Genomic DNA, 23,479 nt, shown 5'->3' on the forward strand with positions numbered 1-23,479 from the left:
CCCATGATGCACTGGGCCAGGGACAGACTGATTTGCATATAGCCAGGTTCTGAGCTGGGATGGTGCAGTGAGATAAATAACGGTGATGGATCAAGCCCTGATCTTTGGACTGGGTAAGAGTGGTCTGCTTAATTCAGACACTCTGTTCATCACCACCCCCTTTTCTGAATCGTTTTTGGCCACTATAGATGTGGCAGGGTATACTCAGACATGAGTCCCTTTCTCACTGCACCATCAGGATTCAAGCAAGCCGGGCCGAAGACGGCTGAAATGCCAGAAACCGGTCCCCGGTAGCTTGTCTCCTTTCTGGTGAAGAATTGGCTTGGTAGTTTAGTCTGCCCTGTTCCCATGATGCACTGGGCCAGGGACAGACTGATTTGCATATAGCCAGGTTCTGAGCTGGGATGGTGCAGTGAGATAAATAACGGTGATGGATCAAGCCCTGATCTTTGGACTGGGTAAGAGTGGTCTGCTTAATTCAGACACTCTGTTCATCACCACCCCCTTTTCTGAATCGTTTTTTGGCCACTATAGGTGTGGCAGGGTACACTCAGACATGAGTCCCTTTCTCCCTGCACCATCAGGATTCAAGCAAGCCGGGCCGAAGACGGCTGAAATGCCAGAAACCGGTCCCCGGTAGCTTGTCTCCTTTCTGGTGAAGAATTGGCTTGGTAGTTTAGTCTGCCCTGTTCCCATGATGCACTGGGCCAGGGACAGACTGATTTGCATATAGCCAGGTTCTGAGCTGGGATGGTGCAGTGAGATAAATAACGGTGATGGATCAAGCCCTGATCTTTGGACTGGGTAAGAGTGGTCTGCTTAATTCAGACACTCTGTTCATCACCACCCCCTTTTCTGAATCGTTTTTGGCCACTATAGGTGTGGCAGGGTATACTCAGACATGAGTCCCTTTCTCACTGCACCATCAGGATTCAAGCAAGCCGAGCCGAAGACGGCTGAAATGCCAGAAACCGGTCCCCGGTAGCTTGTCTCCTTTCTGGTGAAGAATTGGCTTGGTAGTTTAGTCTGCCCTGTTCCCATGATGCACTGGGCCAGGGACAGACTGATTTGCATATAGCCAGGTTCTGAGCTGGGATGGTGCAGTGAGATAAATAACGGTGATGGATCAAGCCCTGATCTTTGGACTGGGTAAGAGTGGTCTGCTTAATTCAGACACTCTGTTCATCGCCACCCCCTTTTCTGAATCGTTTTTGGCCACTATAGGAGTGGCAGGGTATACTCAGACATGAGTCCCTTTCTCACTGCACCATCAGGATTCAAGCAAGCCGGGCCGAAGACGGCTGAAATGCCAGAAACCGGTCCCCGGTAGCTTGTCTCCTTTCTGGTGAAGAATTGGCTTGGTAGTTTAGTCTGCCCTGTTCCCATGATGCACTGGGCCAGGGACAGACTGATTTGCATATAGCCAGGTTCTGAGCTGGGATGGTGCAGTGAGATAAATAACGGTGATGGATCAAGCCCTGATCTTTGGACTGGGTAAGAGTGGTCTGCTTAATTCAGACACTCTGTTCATCACCACCCCCTTTTCTGAATCGTTTTTGGCCACTATAGGTGTGGCAGGGTATACTCAGACATGAGTCCCTTTCTCACTGCACCATCAGGATTCAAGCAAGCCGGGCCGAAGACGGCTGAAATGCCAGAAACTGGTCCCCGGTAGCTTGTCTCCTTTCTGGTGAAGAATTGGCTTTGTAGTTTAGTCTGCCCTGTTCCCATGATGCACTGGGCCAGGGACAGACTGATTTGCATATAGCCAGGTTCTGAGCTGGGATGGTGCAGTGAGATAAATAACGGTGATGGATCAAGCCCTGATCTTTGGACTGGGTAAGAGTGGTCTGCTTAATTCAGACACTCTGTTCATCACCACCCCCTTTTCTGAATCGTTTTTTGCCACTATAGGTGTGGCAGGGTATACTCAGACATGAGTCCCTTTCTCACTGCACCATCAGGATTCAAGCAAGCCGGGCCGAAGACGGCTGAAATGCCAGAAACCGGTCCCCGGTAGCTTGTCTCCTTTCTGGTGAAGAATTGGCTTGGTAGTTTAGTCTGCCCTGTTCCCATGATGCACTGGGCCAGGGACAGACTGATTTGCATATAGCCAGGTTCTGAGCTGGGATCGTGCAGTGAGATAAATAACGGTGATGGATCAAGCCCTGATCTTTGGACTGGGTAAGAGTGGTCTGCTTAATTCAGACACACTGTTCATCACCACCCCCTTTTCTGAATCGTTTTTGGCCACTATAGTTGTGGCAGGGTATACTCAGCCATGAGTCCCTTTCTCACTGCACCATCAGGATTCAAGCAAGCCGGGCCGAAGACGGCTGAAATGCCAGAAACCGGTCCCCGGTAGCTTGTCTCCTTTCTGGTGAAGAATTGGCTTGGTAGTTTAGTCTGCCCTGTTCCCATGATGCACTGGGCCAGGGACAGACTGATTTGCATATAGCCAGGTTCTGAGCTGGGATGGTGCAGTGAGATAAATAACGGTGATGGATCAAGCCCTGATCTTTGGACTGGGTAAGAGTGGTCTGCTTAATTCAGACACTCTGTTCATCACCACCCCCTTTTCTGAATCACTAATGGTAAAAGGCGCTATGCACTTGCTACTAACTGAGGGGGGGCAGTATCAGGAAGCAGCAAGACTGCTTTGTAGAGATCTGCCAATGGGACGCCACCACGAGCTGCCTCGAGCACGCAAACCAGAGAATACACCATGTTCAATTCCACAGCGTCACAAAAAATACATTATTTGAGTTACTATATATGCCCAATAAAGCCATTGGGCATTAGCACTATGTACTGCTGAAAAAACTAGAAAACATTACGTGGTGTCCCGAGGGACAGAAAAGAGACAGAAACCAGTCCTGCGCTGCCATCAGCTCTTCGCTGGCCTGTGAGGAGTGGGAGGGCGGGGGCTGCCTGCGCATGCGCGCCACTCTTCAGTTTCGTTTTGACGAGCGTGAGCCCAGAGAAGAGAATTGCCGCATGAAGTTCCGGGTCCCAGGAGGGGGCCCGGCTGAAGACCAGCGGGGAGACTGCGGGGCCCCCATGCCTATTGGGAGAGCTCTGCTTCTTGGTAGAGTGGCAGAGGAGCTCGAGTGCTCTGCGGGACTCCCTTGGCAGATGGTGCGAGCCCGAGTCCGACTCCGGTGAGGTAAGAAGGGGGGGGGGGTGGCTGTGTGCCTGTATGTGTGTGCCTGCGTATGCATGCGCATGCCTGTGTGTGTGTGTGTGTGCGTGCATGCAGAGGGTTGGGGGCTCGCTGTGTCTGTGTGTGTGCGCCGTTAATGCATGCGAGCGAAGCGAAAGCAGGGGCTGGGAGTTCGTCTGCGCAAGTGCGGCTCAGACGCGCGCTCCCGCGGTCAAAACTGAGACTGCACAAGCGCGCGTCTGAGTCGTGTCCACATTCCCAAATACGGATAACAATAGTTGTCTAGCTGACAGCAATCAATGCTTTCGCATTGAATGCAGGTCAGCTCGACCTAACAAATATTTTCTTTTGCACGTCCTGTTGGTCATAGTTCAAGCTCAGCTTTAACATTAGTCATGAAACAGAGCGTGTTGTGATGCGCATATGCTTGACCACAGATATGATTCATTGGTGACTCATGCTTTGCGGATGTCTGGACGGATGCCAAACCACACTGCTTTCTAAACACAGAGGCTTAACACCGCGTTGCACAGGGAGGGACTTCACCCAGCCAGCTCTCTCTGACATAAGACAATGATGCATAGCGGGGGTACTTCACCTAACCGGCTCCCTCTGGCTTAAAACAATGCTGCACAGGGAGGCACGTCATCTAATCTGCTCCCTCTAACTCAAAACAATGCTGCACAGGGAGGGGCTTCACCCAATCAGCTCTCTCCGACTTATCACAATGCTGCACAGGGAGGGGCTTCACCCAATCAGCTCTCTCTGACTTATCACAATGCTGCACAGGGAGGGCCTTGACCTAACCAGCTCCCTCCGCCATAACACAGTGCTGCACAGGGAGGGACTTCACTCAACCAGCTCCCTCTGACTTAACACAATGATGCACAGGAAGGGACTTCACCCAATCAGCTCTCTCTGACTTATCACAATGCTGCACAGGGAGGGCCTTGACCTAACCAGTTCCCTCTGCCATAACACAGTGCTGCACAGGGAGGGACTTCACTCAACCAGCTCCCTCTGACTTAACACAATGATGCACAGGAAGAGACTTCACCCAATCAGCTCTCTCTGACTTATCACAATGCTGCACAGGGAGGGCCTTGACCTAACCAGTTCCCTCTGCCATAACACAGTGCTGCACAGGGAGGGACTTCACTCAACCAGCTCCCTCTGACTTAACACAAAGCTGCACAGGGAGGCACGTCACCGAACCAGCTCCCTCTGACTCAATACAATGCTGCGTAGGGCGGGTCGTTACCCAACCAGCACTCTCCGACTTAACACAGAGCTGCACAGGGAGGGTCGTTACCCAACCAGCACTCTCCAACTTAACACAGAGCTGCACAGGGAGGGACTTCAATCCAACAGCACTCTCCGACTTAACACAGAGCTGCACAGGGAGGGACTTCAATCCACCAGCACTCTCAGACTTAACACAGAGCTGCACAGGGAGGGACTTTAATCCACCAGCGCTCTCCTACTTAACACAGAGCTGCACAGGGAGGGACTTCAATCCACCTGCGTTCTGCGACTTAACACAGTGCTGCACAGGGAGGGACTTCAATCAACCAGCACTCTCCGACTTAACACAGAGCTGCACAGGGAGGGACTTCAATCCACCAGCGCTCTCCGACTTAACACAGAGCTGCACAGGGAGGGACTTTAATCCACCAGCGCTCTCCTACTTAACACAGAGCTGCACAGGGAGGGATTTCAATCCACCAGCGCTCTCCGACTTAACACAGGGCTGCACAGGGAGGGACTTCAATCCACCAGCGCTCTCCGACTTAACACAGAGCTGCACAGGGAGGGACTTTAATCCACCAGCGCTCTCCGATTTAACACAGAGCTGCACAGGGAGGGACTTCAATCCACCAGCACTCTCCGACTTAACACAGAGCTGCACAGGGAGCTGTGGGGCCCTCCTAGCATGGAAATCTAGAGAGGAAAGAAATAGGAACAACATTAAAGTCTTAATTGTGGGGCCCTCCTAGCATGGAAATCTAGAGAGGAAAGAAATAGGAACAACATTAAAGTCTTAATTCAGAGAGAGACAGGGGTCTCAATTGTGGAAGATGGAGGTATCAGAGAAGAAGCCAGGAGGTTTATGCAAAGTCTCTATACTGAGGACAAAAACCGAAAGCTAGAAGAGATCGAGACCTTGCTGACCTAGAGAAATTTACCTCAAATTTCTGACCCAGATAGGAGGTATTTAGAAAGCGAGATCATGGAGGGAGTAATAAATCAATTGAAGAAAATGAAGCGGGGTAAAGCCGCAGGTTCAGACGGGCTACCGGTTGAGGTCTATTTAGACTATACATAACAACTGGTGCCCGTCCTTACTACTCTTTTCAACTGTTTACTATCCCAGGGTCACAGTATCCCCCCTACATGGGCTGAAGCTACAATAACGCTTATCGCAAAACCCAATAAACACCTTAAGAAAATAGAATCTTACAGGCCAATTTCCCTTCTGAACTCAGATATGAAATTATATTCCCGGATTTTAGCTACCAGACTTGCTAAAATAATAAAATCCATAATTCACTCTGATCAAAGGGGTTTTATCCCGGGGAGACAACTGAACGAGTTAACCTTTCAAGTGATAGGAGCCATAGATTACACTGAAGATAAAGGCCTCCCGTTAGCCTTGGTAGCGATAGACGCGGCCAAGGCTTTCGATCAGGTTAATTGGAAATATCTCTGGGCCACTATGGTTGCATTTGGGTTCCCTCCAGCTTTTATAGAGGGTATTAAATCATTGTATCAAAACCCATTAGCAAAAGTATTGTTTAACTGGGCTCTATCTGACATGTTTAATATATCCCGAGGAACCCGGCAGGGTTGCCCCCTGTCTCCCCTTTTGTTTGACATTTATATGGAGCCTTTTGTTTGTGGTATTAGAGAAGATAATGTAATTCAACCCTTTAGAATGGCAAACATGGAGCTAAAAACTGCCTTATATGCCGATGACCTTCTCTTATACACCTCTAATCATATAGAAGCTATACCCAGGCTATTTGACCTAGCTGAGGAATTTGGAAGGTTGTCAGGTTACCAGATCAACAGGGAGAAGACAGAGATAATGGGGTGGAACAATAATACTCCTATACAGGGGGTAAAACAAAAATGCGATATCTAGGAATTTATTTAACTCAAGAACTAAAGAATATCCCGAAAATCAGCTGGCAGACTGTTGTAAAAGACATCATTAAAACATTAACAAGATGGGGCAGTCTACCATTAAATATATATGGACGAGTTAATCTCATTAAAATGTCTATACTCCCTAAGCTGACTTTTTTATACAATTCCATCCCTTTATCTTTTCCGTTGAAAGAAATCGCGAACCTTCAGGGCAAGATCGGCTCTTTTATCTGGGCCTGTAAATCTCCCAGGATAGCCTGGAAAAAATTAAGGAGGGGTCTAAAAATTGGGGGTCTGGCTTTACCAGACCTATTACTCTACTGCCATGCCTTCCACTTTAAAATCTTCAGGCTACTCGCTAACATACTAGATTCCTCTTCATAGGGCCGTTTATTTCAGGCTTTATTACATGATTTACCAAATGGCCAAGAGTTCTTTTTATTTAAGTTTGGCGACCAGAAATTCTTTAAGAAAGTCTGTCTTAAGATTTTGCAGACTGCACTTAGGAATTGGGGGTTTATCTGGAAGGCCTTGGGAATTCCATACTACCACACATATACTCCAATTTGGGATTCCCCGGGCACACCTGTATGTCTTCAGGACCAGCTTTCTCTGCCCTTGAGAACAGCTGGAGTACAGAAATGGGGGGACTTATGGGTGGACTCAGGCCTTATGGATTGGAACTCCCTGATGTTACTTACAAACGGGTCACTGACAAGATTTACATTTTATCAACTATCTGCATGGTGGTCAAGCCAGACATTACAGCGGGAAAAAGATACTGGAATTCTTGATGCAATTCGTAGGGTGGGGGGCTGGAATCGAGAAGTATCATTTTGGTATAAATTGCTTACAGAGGCAAAAGGTAATCTAGATCTCGAACTGATAAGCCTTTGGGGTAATACCATAGCTGAATACCCCGAAGAGTTTAGTAAGATTTGGACAGATTAATCCTCTTTATCCCAGAGATTAATTAAACCAGCTAATTTAAGGCAGAACCATTTGTTTACAGCTTATCGGGTGTATTGGACCCTGGCTAAATTGCATAAGATAACGCAGGAGAACTATCACTGCCCCGTTGTAAATTTACAGCAGCAGATGACATGCATATATTCTTAAAATGCCCCGAGATTCAGGAGTACTGGAGGGCGATAGTTGGCTTTCTGGGTGAGGTCTTATCTACAACTATTTCCTGTTCTCCTAGGCTAGTATTTTTTGGTTTACCCTGAGAGTATAATATCAACAACTTTTCCTCACAGTTTACTTCTACGTGGTAGTTATAGCCAGGAGGGAGATATGTAAAGAGTGGAAGTCAGTGGCCCCTCATAGATTCGCAGACTGCTTAAAAAGTATTATGGAAGTTTGCAAGATGGACATGGCTGGTCTAGCTGAAAGCTCTGAGAATGTATGGTCAAAACTGGAGGCCTGGTCGAATAAGTAAACGGTCCGATGATTATGCCAGAGGTTTGTGTCGGTCCTGTCCTCCCCTGGTCTGAGGTACTCCATCAAAAGGCAGGGGAGTTGGATAAGGAAACAACCCACCTCTGGGAGATCTCTGTTAGCCATATATTGACCCCGGGCGGCTTCAGGAATGTCAGTACAGAAGGCGACAGAGAGACCCATCTAGAGCATATAACATCTGGTGGCATATATGAGGACAAAAAAAAAAAGAGCTGCACAGGGAGGGACTTCAATCAACCAGCACTCTCCAATTTAACACAGAGCTGCACAGGGTGGGAGTTCAATCCACCAGCGCTCTCCGACTTAACACAGAGCTGCACAGGGAGGGACTTCAATCAACCAGCACTCTCAGACTTAACACAGAGCTGCACAGGGAGGGACTTCAATCAACCAGCGCTCTCCGACTTAACACAGAGCTGCACAGGGAGGGACTTCAATCAACCAGCACTCTCAGACTTAACACAAAGCTGCACAGGGAGGGACTTCAATCCACCAGCACTCTCCGACTTAACACAGAGCTGCACAGGGAGGGACTTTAATCCACCAGCGCTCTCCTACTTTACACAGAGCTGCACAGGGAGGGACTTCAATCCACCAGCGCTCTCCGACTTAACACAGAGCTGCACAGGGAGGGACTTCAATCCACCAGCATTCTCCGACTTAACACAGCGCTACACAGGGAGGGACTTCAATCAACCAGCACTCTCCGACTTAACACAGAGCTGCACAGGGAGGGACTTCAATCCACCAGCACTCTCCGACTTAACACAGAGCTGCACAGGGAGAGCTGCACAGGGAGGGACTTCACCCAAACAGCTTCTTCTGACTTGACACAACTTGCAAACCAGAAGCTGGGGAATTAAACTGAGGCCTAGTTACTGGCACCAACATTGAAGGCATTGCTACTGGCACCCCCCACCCCTTTCTGAATGTTTTGTAGTGAAAGCATTGCTTTTGCCAAATGTCATTAGCCATTTGTATTTCTCCCTTATAGGTCATCAATGTTATTAAACAGTTTACATGGAGCAGACACACAGGAGGGCAGGGCATTGCCATAGCAATGTATGTAGGATGTCCTAGAAAGACCAGGGCCAAGAGGTGAGATTCTGACTACAGAACAGATACAAAGCTTTGACTATACTCACATTTATTGGAAACAATAATGGTAAAGGGACGTTAAGGTTGATGGGGGATATGGAGTCAGATTTCTGTCCCGTCAGAACATTTGGTCCATAGTGGAATGTGAAGCCCCAGGACCTGAATGACCTCAAAGGTACTAGAGGGGAATAGTGGGGAAGCATATCAAAACCAGAGGAGGAAACAAAAAAATCAGAGGAGGACGCATAACAACACCAAAGGTGGAAGCGTAACAAAACCAAAGGGGGAGTCGTAACAAAACCAAAGGGGGAGGAGTAACAAAACCAAAGGGGGAGGCGTAACAAAACCAAAGGGGGAGGCGTAAAAAAAACAAAGGGGGAGGCGTAACAAAACCAAAGCGGGAGGCGTAACAAAACCAAAGGGGGAGGTGTAAAAAAACCAAAGGGGGAGGCATAACAAAACCAAAGGTGGAGGCATAACAAAACCAAAGGGGGAGGCGTAACAAAACCTGAGGGGGAGGTGTAACAAAACCAGAGGAGGAGGCATAACAAAACCAGGAGAGGACGCATAACAAAACGATCGATCAGGCATTCCGCCTCTTGATTCTCTACTGGAAAACTGTATTGATCGGTGAGGGCAGTCTTAATTTGGCCTTTATTGACTTGAAGACAGCCTTTTATTTAGTTCCCAGGTTCAAACTTTGGCAAGTACTTCAAGGTATGGGCATTCTGTTGCCCATATTTAGTTTGCTAGTCCGCCTGCATGAAGGAAATTATGTACAGATCAGATGGGGCCCACAGGGGCAACTTACTAAGAGTATCCCAGTTAGGCAAAGAGTTCGACAAGGCTGCGTTCTGGCTCCCACTTTGTTCTCTCTGTAGATGAATTGAGTGGTTAGGTTTTTCAACAAGAACCTGCAGATGCGCCCTCACTGGGTGCGCACAAGGTCCCAACCCTACTATTCGCAGACAACACCTTGCTGGTGTTGAAGACACCGGCAGGGCTACAGCACCTGCTTAATAGATTCCAAATCTTCTGTGACACTAGGAGTTTGGTCATTAACATCACAAAAACTAAATTCATGGCCTTTAACCCCCATAAGTCCTCTAAAAGGTAAATTATGATGGGTGGGACATCACTGGAAAGAGTCAGTACCTTCAATTATCTGGGCGTTCAAATATAGGACAAAATTACATGGAAGCCCCACCTAACTAAGCTGGTATTGGCCCACAAGCGAGTCACAGGGGCTTTGGAAAGGAAACACCGCTCCTCGAGTAGCAGACCTATAGCGCCTCACTTCGGGTTTCTGACTTAAAAGCAGTAAGCACTGCCTTGTATGGTGCAGTTCAAGAATGGGAATCGCTATTTAATAGCAGTTTATTTCAATGTTAATATAAAACACTCATTTCTAAATTCATTACATAGTAAACAAGGAACATTGAAAGATTTATAGGACGCACCACACTACCATCACTTAAAAACATCCATTCAAAAACTCAGGCATATCACAGTCAAACAAATCAACACACTCGTACAGAAATATTCACACACGTTGGAGAGACTACTAAGCCACAGTAAAAAGGACCTAGGTATGCTTCTGTTTTCAAACTCAAAAGTGAAAAGTCACTTTAAACTAGTACATTCCTATGTATCTATCATGTTTGATGACAACCGATACAATGAATCACAATAAGGTAATGTACAACATGGAGCTCCAGGTTCATTTATTTAACACCCAGATACTCAAGCAGACCTACTAGGAATGGGCCTACGCGTTTCGAATCCCATATCATTCATGAGGGATTCTCCTCAGGGCCTCAACATGCCTGAGTTTTTGAATGGATGTTTTTAAGTGATGGTAGTGTGGTGTGTCCTATAAATTTTTCAATGTTCCTTGTTTACTATGTAATGAATTTAGAAATGAGTGTTTTGTATTAACATTGAAATAAACTGCTATTAAACAGCGATTCCCATTCTTGAATTGCTTTTCTTGATTTGGACGACCAGTTGTGATTTGAATTATTGATATCAGTATATGCACCTTGTTCTTGTTATTTGATAATCCGGCTCAGCCTTACTGATTAGAGCCAGCCCTTGTTTGTTTTGCGTTATATGGTGCAGAGCAGTGGGGGCTCAACAAGATTCCTGAGCCCACTAGTTCTGAACACAAATTCCCCAGGAAACTAGTTATGCTGCCGCAAAGCACACCACTCACCCCTCTATTGCTCAACATGGGCAGGCGCTCTATCAGCGATATAGTGAGGCTTCGTCCACTGCTCTTCTGGGCACGCTTAAGGAGGACCGCGGAATGTCTGCCTTACCCAGAAGCCCTATCGGAGGTTATTCGCTTAGATACATGTAACAAGGTAGAGTGGATCAGAAACATTAGGAAATTGGTGTCAGATATAGGGCTCTTGGCCCTATGGGAAAACCATGATCCACTCGTGTTCAGAAAAGAGGTAGTTTAGAAACATTATTGGGATGTAGATAGAGTACAAATGTCATCATTTTATTTAAAATGATTCTGAATCCTGAACTGTTTCCCAAACAGTTTTTGCCATAATAGCATGGTTTCTCTCCACTGGTTTATGTTTTAGATCATCTCAAATTTAAAGTGTTTTAGGAACGCATCTTGCACGTCCTAAATTATTGCATATGTCCAACTGATGTACCTGTATAGGAACAACGATGTAGAATTAATATTGTTGGGGAAGGAAGAACCCACATGTTTTAGCAATATGTGTTGTATGTACTGCTTGTTTTCATTTCTACTATTTTATTTGTACTTAACAGTTTTTAGGTATAACTCTGATTTTTATTAATGTCATCAACAAAACATCAGCTTATGACCGTATCACCACCATTTGCTCCTGTCCTCACATTTTAAGACGTCTCTAGTTCAAGTTTGTCAACATATTACAGATCACTTCTGCTCTGATACACATGGTGTTCACTGGATATATCTTTCAATAAAGACATAATTAACCAAATCAACAACTAACATATCTCCCCCCATCCCTTTCCGCACCACTCTGGCATTAGCATTGTCTCTTTCTATTGAGGATCCATCGTATCTCTTCCTAGCTTCGGGGTTTATTGTATGTTCTGGGGTCCACCTATATGTGTTATCCGGAGGAGCCGGAGGTATTTTAGACACGTGATTTCATGAAACTACGCTGACAGTTTCGCAAGAAGCAGTTTCCAAATCTCTTTAAATGTCGCTACTGAATTTGTTACTGAGGCATGTATACGCTCTATCCCTAAGGTATACCACATTCTTTGGAGACAGCCTATATGTGTGGGTATGACTTGTGTTCCCCAATGCGTCAAAATGTTTTGAAGTGCATCCCCAAGAGTAAAGACCCATTTGTTTCCCTTTGCATGACTTTAGCGGGAATGTTAAGGGGTATCCCTAGCACAATGTATGCCGGTACTCTTGGAATCTGTGAATCGAACCGTGCATCTATCTCATCTAATATTTGTGACCAATACCTCGATAGATGTGGACAGTCCCATAACAGGTGCAGTAAAGTTCCCTCCTCCTCACACTCTCTCCAGCATAGTGGGCTTCGATCTGGATTGCCTATATTCAGGCGAGCAGGGTTTAAGTACCAATATGTGGCTATTTTAAAAGCTGTTTCTTTGCTAGCCATATTAAGTGCCATGTATTTGGCTGTATTATAAATTTTGTCACATTCTTTCTTCGATCGAGCCCTCCCAATTCTTTCCCCCACCTTCTCTGACTGGTAGTGAGTTGTGTGGGAGCTGATGGTAGTTGCATATCATAAAGCTCGGATACCAGTTTTTTTATCTGAGTTTTTCGTGACCACCCACTTCTCATATCTAGTCAGCTTCCGACTAACCTTTGGTTGTACCTCTTGGTGGAGTACCCAATGCCGAATCTGCATATAATAAAAACGCTCTGACTCAGCTAGTCCTCTTTCAGCTGTGTAGAAGGTCGAATAGGTAACAAAACCAGAGGATGCATAACAAAACTGACTAACACCGAAACGCTGCGTCAACTGTTTTTTTATTTATGTTGTTTTATTAAAAAAAAAAATTGCACTTTATGTCATTGGTCAACTGAGATAATGACGTATTTTAAAGCATTAGAAATCTGATGTATATTAGATTGTAACCCAATGGGAGGAACTTAATAAAATTACTCTTTTTTTATAAATTTGATCTTGTAGCATTAGCAATTTGTGACACTAGTTAGAATATTGATGTGATGTTCTCACATTTTTTAAGCACTGAATGATTCCTTAATAAGATTAATTAGCTCTCTCCACTAATATTCTTAGAACCTGTGATTATAGCAGGCAACAACAAGATAGGGTTTGTTTTTCTGTATCTGGCACTGTTTGTAAACAGGAGACATTCAGATTAAGGAAGTTATTTGACACCTATCACTGGATGAGCTTGAAGTGGGATATTTGTCTGTGCACATAGATCACTGAGAATACGTTTAGGTACAGTTGGGTATTGAGGGATCTTGATGCAGCTGTCTGCAAGAATGGACCTGAGAAGTTCCATGTAGAGGTTAAAGATGATGGGTGAAAAGATGGAGCCCTAGGGCGGTGTGCAGAAGATGGGAAGTGTCTGTGATATTGTGGTGTCAGCAGTTGGTGAGGTAGGATGTGACCTTCGGAAAGTTAGCGTCTTAATATCCCATGAGAGTTTTCAGGGCCTTGATCAGTGCTGGATGGCCAACAGTTTCGAAGGCTGCAAAGAGGTCAGGAAGGGCTAGAAGGCAGTGCTCGTTTCTGAGGAGAAGGCGGCCATCATCTACTCAGTTTGGCTATTGCAGGGGTACACTGTGGCCTGAAGTCCTATTGGTAGTCCTGTGGATTATTCTTGCTGAGGTGCTCCTCGAACTTGGTGGCAACTGTTTTCTCAATGATCTTTCTTTTGAATAGAAGGTGAATAGGGCAGGGGTTGGTGGGGTAGTAGGGCCACCTGGGAATTCTTCGTGACTTAGGGAGGCATAGACAACTTGGGGGTTTAGAGCCTCTCCTTGGAGTGATTTGATGATGGGAGAAGTAAGGGTGTCATCTTCATAGGAGATTACATTGAGAGAGTTTAAGATTTTGGAGAGATCTATATGCAGGAATATATTGAAAGAGGTTCATTTAGTGGTAAGAGGATAATGATTGGCTGGAGGTGAGGGAGCAGTGAATGGGGTAATGATGTTGGATCGGATTTTGCCAATCTTCTTGCTAAAGAACAGGTAATGGCATTGCATTTATTGACTAAAACAGGGACTGTGGTGCAGTGTCTGACAGTCTCGAATACGGCTTTGCTTCCTCTGCTCGCTTCACTGATGGTGGTCTTGTAGTAAGGGATTTTAGCAGTTATTAGAGTGAATGTTTTGAGTAGGGTCCAAACTTCAGAGAGCTGAATGGATGTGTTAGTACCAGTGCATAATACAAGCCAGAAGAGATACACTGTGAGGGAGCTTACTCAGTGACTATCATGGGGGTACAAGTGCACACTGCAAGTCAGAAAAGATGCAATGCACCTGACTGTGTGTCAGTACTGGGCAGCGTGATGGCTGGGTAATTAATCAGTCCTTTTCAGGGGTGTCTGTAGACAGGCTTAACTGATAAGAAACTCCAGTGATCAAAAAATACAACAAACAGAACATACAGAATAAGGCCCAGGGTTAGCCACATTTTGCCATTTACTTGTTTGGGTTAGTCCTCACTAGGCATGGGCTAGCATGTTTCCCTTCATGGTTTGTGACTAGCCATGGCATTTTCTACACAGCCTTTCAGAGCAGATTTTGTATGGTAAGAAGGACACAAAGTAATACCAGTGCCCGAACACGGCACCATAGAAACATGATTTATTTTTTTATTTATTTTACTATTAGTGTTTTAACTTGCCCAGATATTCACCCGTGGGTACCTTGGAGCTTAAACCCATAACAAAAAGCTTGATCTGATTCATTGTGGTATATCCTTTAGGCTAGTCCTGTCATGTATACCCCTATTTTTCATACATGGTCCTATCCACACGGCAGTAACGATTTCAAACAGGTGACCTTTTACCTAGTAGCTTGCTCCTGCCTCTTCAACACCAGGCTCTTAGTATTCTATCATGATCCCTGTACCTGACATACATAAACATGTCCCGAGTCACAGCAGAATTATTCTATATAAGTGTCACCACTTTTTTCATCCTTTGGCCAACAGCCAGCTGTGCATGATCGCATTTGTTTGGGAAAACATTTATGTGTGTTTTCAACACGTTTATGATTATTTTCAAAACATATCGATTCTAGAAGAAACCCTGGAGTGACGACTCTAGTATATAAGAACCGTATTTCCCCCTGCAAATTAAAGGAGATTTCTTTCAAGCTGACACTGGGTCTTGCATGCTGAATCTTCGACACGCAGCGGTCTGACATCCCTTACCGTGTGTCATCCTCTAAGCAGAGATGGGGTCCTTCATTCTCTACCATCAGGTGAGGGGGATTGTTCTTCCCTAGGGGATACTTGGTTACATACTGGTCTAACAGCTGACATATCCTGTGGGGGTGTCCGGAGTTGGTTTGGACACCAAGCACTCAGTTTAGGTCATCTAAAATATGCAGGTCCTGAAGGATTCCTAGGAACTACACGACAACTGTTTTCACTATTGCTAGGCTTGCACTAAAAAGAGCACGTTTCCAACATTTTCTGATCTGCATCAGTGATGGTTCTTGGCCTAGTTCATTAGACCAGGAGTTCCAAAGTTTGGCCGCCACAAGCGAAAAAGACTTTTCTCCTAGGGTCACTCTTTTAGCTTTTGGTACATTTAATATGTTTGCATTTTCTGACCGAAGCCTTCTATTTAGTCTGTAAAATCAGAATTCATCAGTAAGGGAATTGTGACAAGTGCCCAACAGTGCCTTGTGTACTAGGCATGAAGATTTGAACCTAATTCTATGATCCACTGGAAGCCACTGTGCTTTCGCCAGGTCTGGGGTGCTTGATTCAAAATTAAAGATCAATCCAACTTGCCCTCATTTTGCACCAACTGCATTTGCTTTATACATACAACTGGCAAACCAAGACAAAGTGTATTGGAAAAGTCCAATCTAGCTGGAAATAAGTAGTTCATAATAAAATATTCATTGCACGAATGAAAAGAGTCATGTAATCCTTCCAGGGCTCGACTGGGAACTCAAATCAGCCCTGGAAAATTTCTGCACACCAGCCCCCGTAGGGTACATTAATTACCAGAGTTTTTATTGTTGCCTGAAAACCACTGGATTTACAAGGAATTCTGCAGCAGGTGCTTTCAAAACTGATGGACTTCTACAAAACCGGCCCCCAGTAACAAAACCGGCCCCCAACCCTTCCAGCCGCCCACAAAAATGCCCGATGCCCGGCATGGCCAGTCTGGCCGTGAATCCTTTTCATCACTCTTAACTGGAAGAAACACGTGGAGGTTACTGGTTTAATTCGAACGTCCATGGTGTCTATCTTAACACCCTAATGTTTTAGAATATGAGGTGGGGAAGGGGACTTCCATAATAATGAGTGCGGCCAAAAATAGTATGCCCATATAGAGGTCTGATTGTACAGTAACAGAATTTCAGTTTGTCCCCATTCCACATGAGGTACTTTTCCGACATCCATGGTTGAACCATGAACATGCAATTATGGAGAACAGATTAACTCGTCCGGAATGACATTAACTGTTAACAGTATGTATGTGTCATCAGCATAAATGAGCACAATCAGTCTGAATGATTGGATCAGAAACACCAGTAATAACATGTACAAATGAAATAACAGTATATATGTGTCATCAGCTTAAATGAGCACAATCAGTTTGAATGACTGGATCAGAAATACCAGTGATAACATGTACAAATGAAATTTAAAAAAAAGGAGACAGCAAAGACCTCTGAGGGACTTTGCAAGTCAGGGGTTTCGCCTTTGACAACCCAAGTTCAACCTGGCAAGACAGCTCAGAAACAAAACTGTTCAACCATTTCAGAGCTTCGTGTTTGATGGCAAGACTTTTGAGTCTTTCTAGTAAGATGTGATGGTCAACCGTATCAAAGGCCGCTGATAAATCCAGCAATAAAAAGGGTGGCAGATTTACCACATTCAGCAAGACCCGGAGGTAATCAAGCACTGCTGTCACTACAGATTCAGTGTTACATCCAGATCCAAAACCAGCCTGCAAAGGATGAAGCATATGTTCCTAACCTGGAGAGGTGGTTGAATGCTTCAACACCACTCCCACCCTTTTGAAAGACACAAGTCCAAAGTGAATTTCAAACTCACGCATTCCTATATCAGCTCACTGCTGTAGGCTTGCTGTGCTCACTTTACAAAGAAAGCTGGAAATTACTAAGGGCGGGCGGAGAACTCCGCTCCACCAGCTGAGTGTGCAGAGATTTTCCTACTCCGCACTCTGCTGAGAATGCGGAGTGAAGGGCAAACCTCCAACTCCACAGCGGAGCGGAGTTAGCCAGCCCTCCCCGCTAAATTGGCTCCCTGCCTCCACCACAATAAAAAATACTTACAAGGTAATTTAAAAGAAATAAAGTCACTTACCTGTATTGTGGCGTCCCTGGGCTGCCTTCCTCCTCCTCGCCGTACATCTTGCAAGAACTGCACATGCGCAGTTCTTGCAAGATGTACGGCAAGGAGGAGGACCGCAGCCTGGGGACGCTGCAGTACAGGTATGTGACTTTATTTCTTTTAAATTACCTTGTAAGTCTTATTTTATATGGGGGGGGGGGGGTGGAGGTAGGTGGTGGAGCGGAGTTCCACTGAGTTTCTCTCCAGCTCCATGGACCTCCGTGTAGTTTGACTCTGCCAGCTCCGCCCGGGGTTAGAAATTACACACACATGGTTTTAAACACACAAGGTGGATTGAAAAATCTATGTACTGGAACATAGCGTCCCCATCATCTCCGAAGTGCCAAACTAGTACAAAGTGTCTCAGCCCCCTATCACCTACTTCCGAAGGCTCTTGAGATGGAAGTGGCACGTTCATGCAGGTACAGGTTAAATAAAGTGGTGAGGCCCTCTTATAGTGCTTTCCACTGCGACTGAGGGATCCCTTCAGTCCTTTGGAAGTTATCGGCGTTCACTGTGAAGGCATACTATGGCCGCTGTAGTTTTAACGACAGGATTTAGTTCATCAAAGACATATTGGATGGATGTTCTAAGGATTATTAAAAGCACACAAATGCTGAACTGAAAATAACCATGATGATTACATGAAGACAGACACCTCATTATGAAACCAACTGTACAAGAACCTTGTGATATGGATTCAGAGCCCAAGCTGCACTAGAGGCATGTTTAATATTTTTGCAACTAGTAAATCTTGCTCTTATACACACTGCCTACCCAGGGCAAAATCCAGGAGGTTTTGTTGCTGGAATATAAACCTACCCTCACTATTGGGGCTACGGTTCATATTAGCAAGACACACCTCCTCTTTTGTCATTTGTTGACAATATTAAAAATTAATATTGTCTCAGTGCTGCAAATGGATGTGGTTTTGAAGAAATATACTAACTGCATGGAAGTTATTTTGAAGGAAGGAAAACTTGTTTGATCCCAGGAGTACAGGGACAGGGTTTACAATAGTATGGTAGATTGAACATGGGAAAATATTACATGTATGATCACTGGGTGGTGAGTTACATGCTTTAGATTGTAATAAGGGGTCCTCCTCATTTTCAATTCCACCGCATACGTTGAAAATGGTATTGATCATGAAGTTAAACTGCATTGAAATTAGGAGCAGGTTTTAGATAATTACCTTGTTTGTGTAATATCGTGAATTTAATGCAGTGCCGATTTATATGTTTTAAAAAAATGAATTTGAAAAAGAAAATCTAACCAGAAAATAAATATTGCATTGTGGATTCCTGGCACAAGTCTTCCAGAGTTTAGATTTAAGTGTTGAACAACATGAATGATGGTGGTGAACCTGAGAGTCACGTGTAAGGACCTATTGACTTAGGTGGAAGAATGACACGCGATTCAAGAACTTTGGCCAGATAATCAATGCACACAGCCCAGAAGCCTGAACAGCGTCAACAATGTTTGAACAGGGAGAGACATGCCCAGAGTCAATGGGGCTGAAATACTCTCACTATCTCTGCATCTATGAACCAGGTACCTGTCATGGGACCCGTCACATTTTACCAAGCCTTATATCGATAGTAAGTGCTTGGGCGTCTGCAGGGTAGGGGAAAGGAGTGTCGCTCCGGGGTGGGGGGAAGCGCCCCTCCTTGCCCCCCCCCCCTGCGGACGCCCACGAGTCAGTGCCATGGAGCCTTGGGAGTGCCCAAGTTTATAATGAGTCCCTCCAGCTCTGGTGGGTGTCATTATTTACTCGGGCATTACGCGCTTCAAAGAAACACACACTTCTTTAACTTTGCAAAGTGCTCTGCTGCATACTGGGCTGGAGCAACACTTAGGGAGTTCATGCAAAACGTGACAGGTAAGGTTTCCTGGGAGTTAGAACAGGAAGAGATCTAGCCTATTGGGTAAGTTGATGACCTAGGAATTTATACCGCTGGGTTTAAATAATTTCATTGTGCACTGGACCTAATACAGAGTGATTCGGGGCAAATCACTTGGAGCCCGATTCACCGCCCACCCCCACCTACCCAGCATTTATGTAGAGCGCTCTGGTTACTCACCAGCTCAGTCTGTAACCTATAACTAGTAAAACATTTGTACAGGCTGCTTTGCGTATTTTTAGACCGCCCAATGGGGCTACACTATTTTCCAAGTAGTGCGCGAACCCACAGCTCAGCAAACTCAGATCATCTGAAGCGCTTACCAGCTTGGAATGCATGGAAAGAACACAGGAGCACCTTCTTATTTATTTCATTTAAAGTTTCACAAAAGGTCACTGGCCAGAATTTAGGAGTCTAATAAAGAGTTTATAAAAATGGTCTACAGTCTAGTAGTTAGTGAGAGACTAGAAAAGCCAATTCCTTATCTGAGGGGTTTATTAAACTGGCCTCTAGACATATTTGTCAAAACATATTTAGAAGTAGGAAAGTGAACCAAAATTTACCAGGTCTTACATAACCCATGCAGTTTGGGGCGATGCCCAAATCGCCCCTTAGAGTCTGCCCTCTGTGACTCTGCCAGGGAGCTGGTTGTCTCTCACTTTTGGAATCCATCAACCCCTTAGTAATGGGCGATCTGCTTGTTTCCAAAATTGGGCACCAGACAACTTTTCAGCCAGAAAACTGAGAAATAAGTTTGCGCATTGCAGAATTCTGCGAACAAGAATTTACAGCCCCTCTGTATTGCATTAAAACACTAGTGGGTCCAGTTGTCATTAAATTACAATTATATTGTGCATAATTTGCAAAACAGAACCTCAATATGTCAGACTTTTCGGACATGCCCAGCATGTGATCCGTGTTCTCCTCGCATCACAACCTCCCCAACAATAGCTTGCTATGTCAAACATAGCAGGCTATCTGACCAGCAAATAATACCACTGCATCAGTAGTTTGTACGAATTACATTGTATTGTGCATATTGAGGATCTGACAACAATAATCCATATTATGTCCTATGTGCCTTCAGTCAACTATTTATTTTGTCACCCACAGTTCCATGGATTTAGGGCTTGGCACATGGTGTCACAAGTCCCATCATCTTGTAGTGGTTGGTGATGGCCCTTTGACACATGTGACTTAAAGAAGAGGATTACCAGCGTCATAGGAGTATGATATGTGGTAACGTTATACCTCCTAAAGGAGCCCCTGGAAAGGATGAGAAAGTTGACGATGATCTGATGATAAATGCAGACACATCAAAATCGTTTATGGCTGTACCAGAATCTGACACTCTTCATGCACCTAAATGTTGGAATCGGAAGACAAAACATTGGAGGCAGATGTTGAGCGACTTAGTCACATCTAGTTTCCTACCTCCCCTTTTGTGAGTCCTGGGTACTCGCTGCATGTGGAAAGACTAGGAGGGATGGAATGAAATAAATATGTATGGAATTGCAATAAGAAGTTGTTGTAACTATCTCTTTAAGTTTGTGCATTCTCACTGGGGAATGCAGGCATGTCACTCTAGAATTCTTTATGTGTGTCAGTTGTTCTCCAGGTCTTAGATGTGGATGACTTGCCTCCCTGTTGGGTTAATAAACCTCTTTCTACAACCATACCGAGTATTGCATCTTTACAATACTGGCAACGATGAACCCAGCAGGTGATTACGAACCCAGCGCTATGAAGACTTCATTTTTTTGATTTTCGTTTTTCTTTCAATCTTAAAGAAAATCATCGTTTTCCTGCTCTTCATTGTGCCCTACGTGAATTTTAAGGTGTATCCGACTGGCGGCACCGGCACCCGGCGAAAGGTACCTTTTTGTTACTTTAGACTGAAATTGGTGTGTTTTGACGAAGTATCCCTACCTCCGTTGCTCGGCATTTTTTAAAATCCGACACGAGCTGGTCAACTTCATTAGAGCGTGCCTGCCTGGAACGTGATCTGCACGAGCTGTTCTGTTGCATCGGAGTGTGCCTGCCTGGAGCGTGCTCGCCATTGTCTCTCCGCGTCTCCTCTTCTCAAGTGTCACGTCACACGCAACGTGCCTGGCGCATTTCAAGCCACACGTCACACGCAACGCGTTGCCTAGGAACAAGTGAACGCGCTCTTGTTAACATACGCGCATTTCAGTCACCTAGCAACCGCGTGTCTGTCAATGCGACGTGCCTGTTCCTCGGCCATTTGTCAAACGCGCTGAAGATTTTTTCTACGCGCTGAAGATTTCCTTTGTTTACCAAGCATTACATGGGCATTTCTACTCCTACGAAGTGAGGCAAGTCATAGATTGTGTTGATACAGTTTGACCTTGGACGTTTTTATCAGACTGAACATAGCAGTCAAGACTGATTATTTCTGATCTCTTTATTGATCTTTTGATGTGTACTTCCAACTGAAGTTTTGTTATCCAATTGAAAATGGCGATACGCAGTCTACATTAACTGCAGTGAAACAAGGAAAAAAAAAGTTCTTCTGAAGTAGCGTAACAGGCATGGCACACTGGGATAGTGCGGAGTCCTTTTGTTATTTTAACTCTTTATTTTGAGTTATTATTTTGGATTGTTGTGTTAGCCTCCTGTGATACCTTCTCAAGATGCGCGTGTTTCATCTCGTGAGACTTGCCCACCTTTTTCGTGTGATGCGCGTGTTTCGTCTCGTGGGATGAAGCCTAGGTCCAGGAGACCACCTCCGTATCTCCAAGATTATTGTACTGATTAATTCCTTCCTTTTCAGGTCCTTGTTTTTCCGCCTTTTCCCCTTTCCCTTGTTTTCCCCTTTGTTCCTTTTTCATTATCATTATAAGGGAGATGTGTTGTAACTATCTCTTTAAGTTTGTGCATTCTCACTGGGGAATGCAGGCATGTCACTCTAGAATTCTTTATGTGTGTCAGTTGTTCTCCAGGTCTTAGATGTGGATGACTTGCCTCCCTGTTGGGTTAATAAACCTCTTTCTACAACCATACCGAGTATTGCATCTTTACAATAGAAGTATATGCCTGTAACCTTGATAAGTCAATATCTGTGTCACGCAAGGGAAAGACTTGTGCCATTTTCTTTTTGGTGATTCCTTTACTTGCTTGTAACAAAACTTCATACATTTTTTTAACTCATTTCCCATAATGTCTATGTCCCAGTGCTCTAGTACGATACCGATAGATTCAAGAATGCCAGCATCAGTGTCTTGGAAGAAGCCATAAGAAGGAAAGCCATTAAACTATCTTGTTCTGCCTTAATCCAGGGCTTCAGATGGAGAGGCCGTATCCATTCAAGGACTAGTTTGATTTGGGCAGCTCTAATACATTCCTATATACACCTGGAAAACCAATCAGTTTTCCTTGATTTTGGTCTATATAGTGCTGCTCAGAGAACTCTATGAGTCTTTATGAACACATGAAAGCTAAAGTTGTTTTTGTATGATGGTAATATATGACTTAGGAAATCCAACCAGCACTGTTTGCACAATGAACAGGAGTATTTATAAGAAATTAATCTTGCCCAAACCGAGACACCTCAAGCCTTCGCCTCCTTGTATAATATGTCCAATATGTCAGGACCATAACACCCATAAAGGTAAGACATCCTAGGAGGGAGATGGACTCACATAGTATGATTTAAGTTCCCCTCCAAAAGCTGGCCTCTGTTGATTCCAATGGCTGCTGAAACACTCATTCCCATTGGATCAGTGTAGGTAATTTGGAACCTGTAAACTATTAAAAACAGCTGGAGATCACCTTTCAGAATGGGAAGGGAAGTTTACGACTGTGTAACAAAGTACAAACATCATCCGCAAACCTAGTGAGTTTGTGCTGCTTGCTCTTACTTGTTAGGCCACGAACAAGTGTTGTTATGAACCATTCTGACAAGCGACTAGGTCATTTAATCATGGTTGTGTCTCTACCCGAGTTTTTTTCTATTGCAGATAGATTTACTGAAACACCAGATGGTCTTCCTGGATAAGCTTTTCAGTCCAAGGAGGCTGTTAGACATGGAGGTGGTCTTCAGACAGTGAGTGACAGTGCAACCCCCCACATTTCGTTCTAGGCCGATAAAGTGAAAA

At 44.8% G+C, this 23,479-nt stretch overlaps 1 protein-coding gene across 2 annotated transcripts in view; it reads right to left on the reverse strand.

The window, feature by feature from the left end:
* LOC147734644 (zinc finger CCCH-type antiviral protein 1-like) overlaps positions 1 to 23,479 on the reverse strand; it is a 172,380-nt gene that overhangs the window by 142,490 nt on the left and 6,411 nt on the right. The window lies entirely within an intron of this gene.

This window comes from Lissotriton vulgaris, chromosome 1_2 (genome assembly GCF_964263255.1).
Source record: "Lissotriton vulgaris chromosome 1_2, aLisVul1.2, whole genome shotgun sequence".
Taxonomy (NCBI): Eukaryota; Metazoa; Chordata; class Amphibia; order Caudata; family Salamandridae; genus Lissotriton; species Lissotriton vulgaris.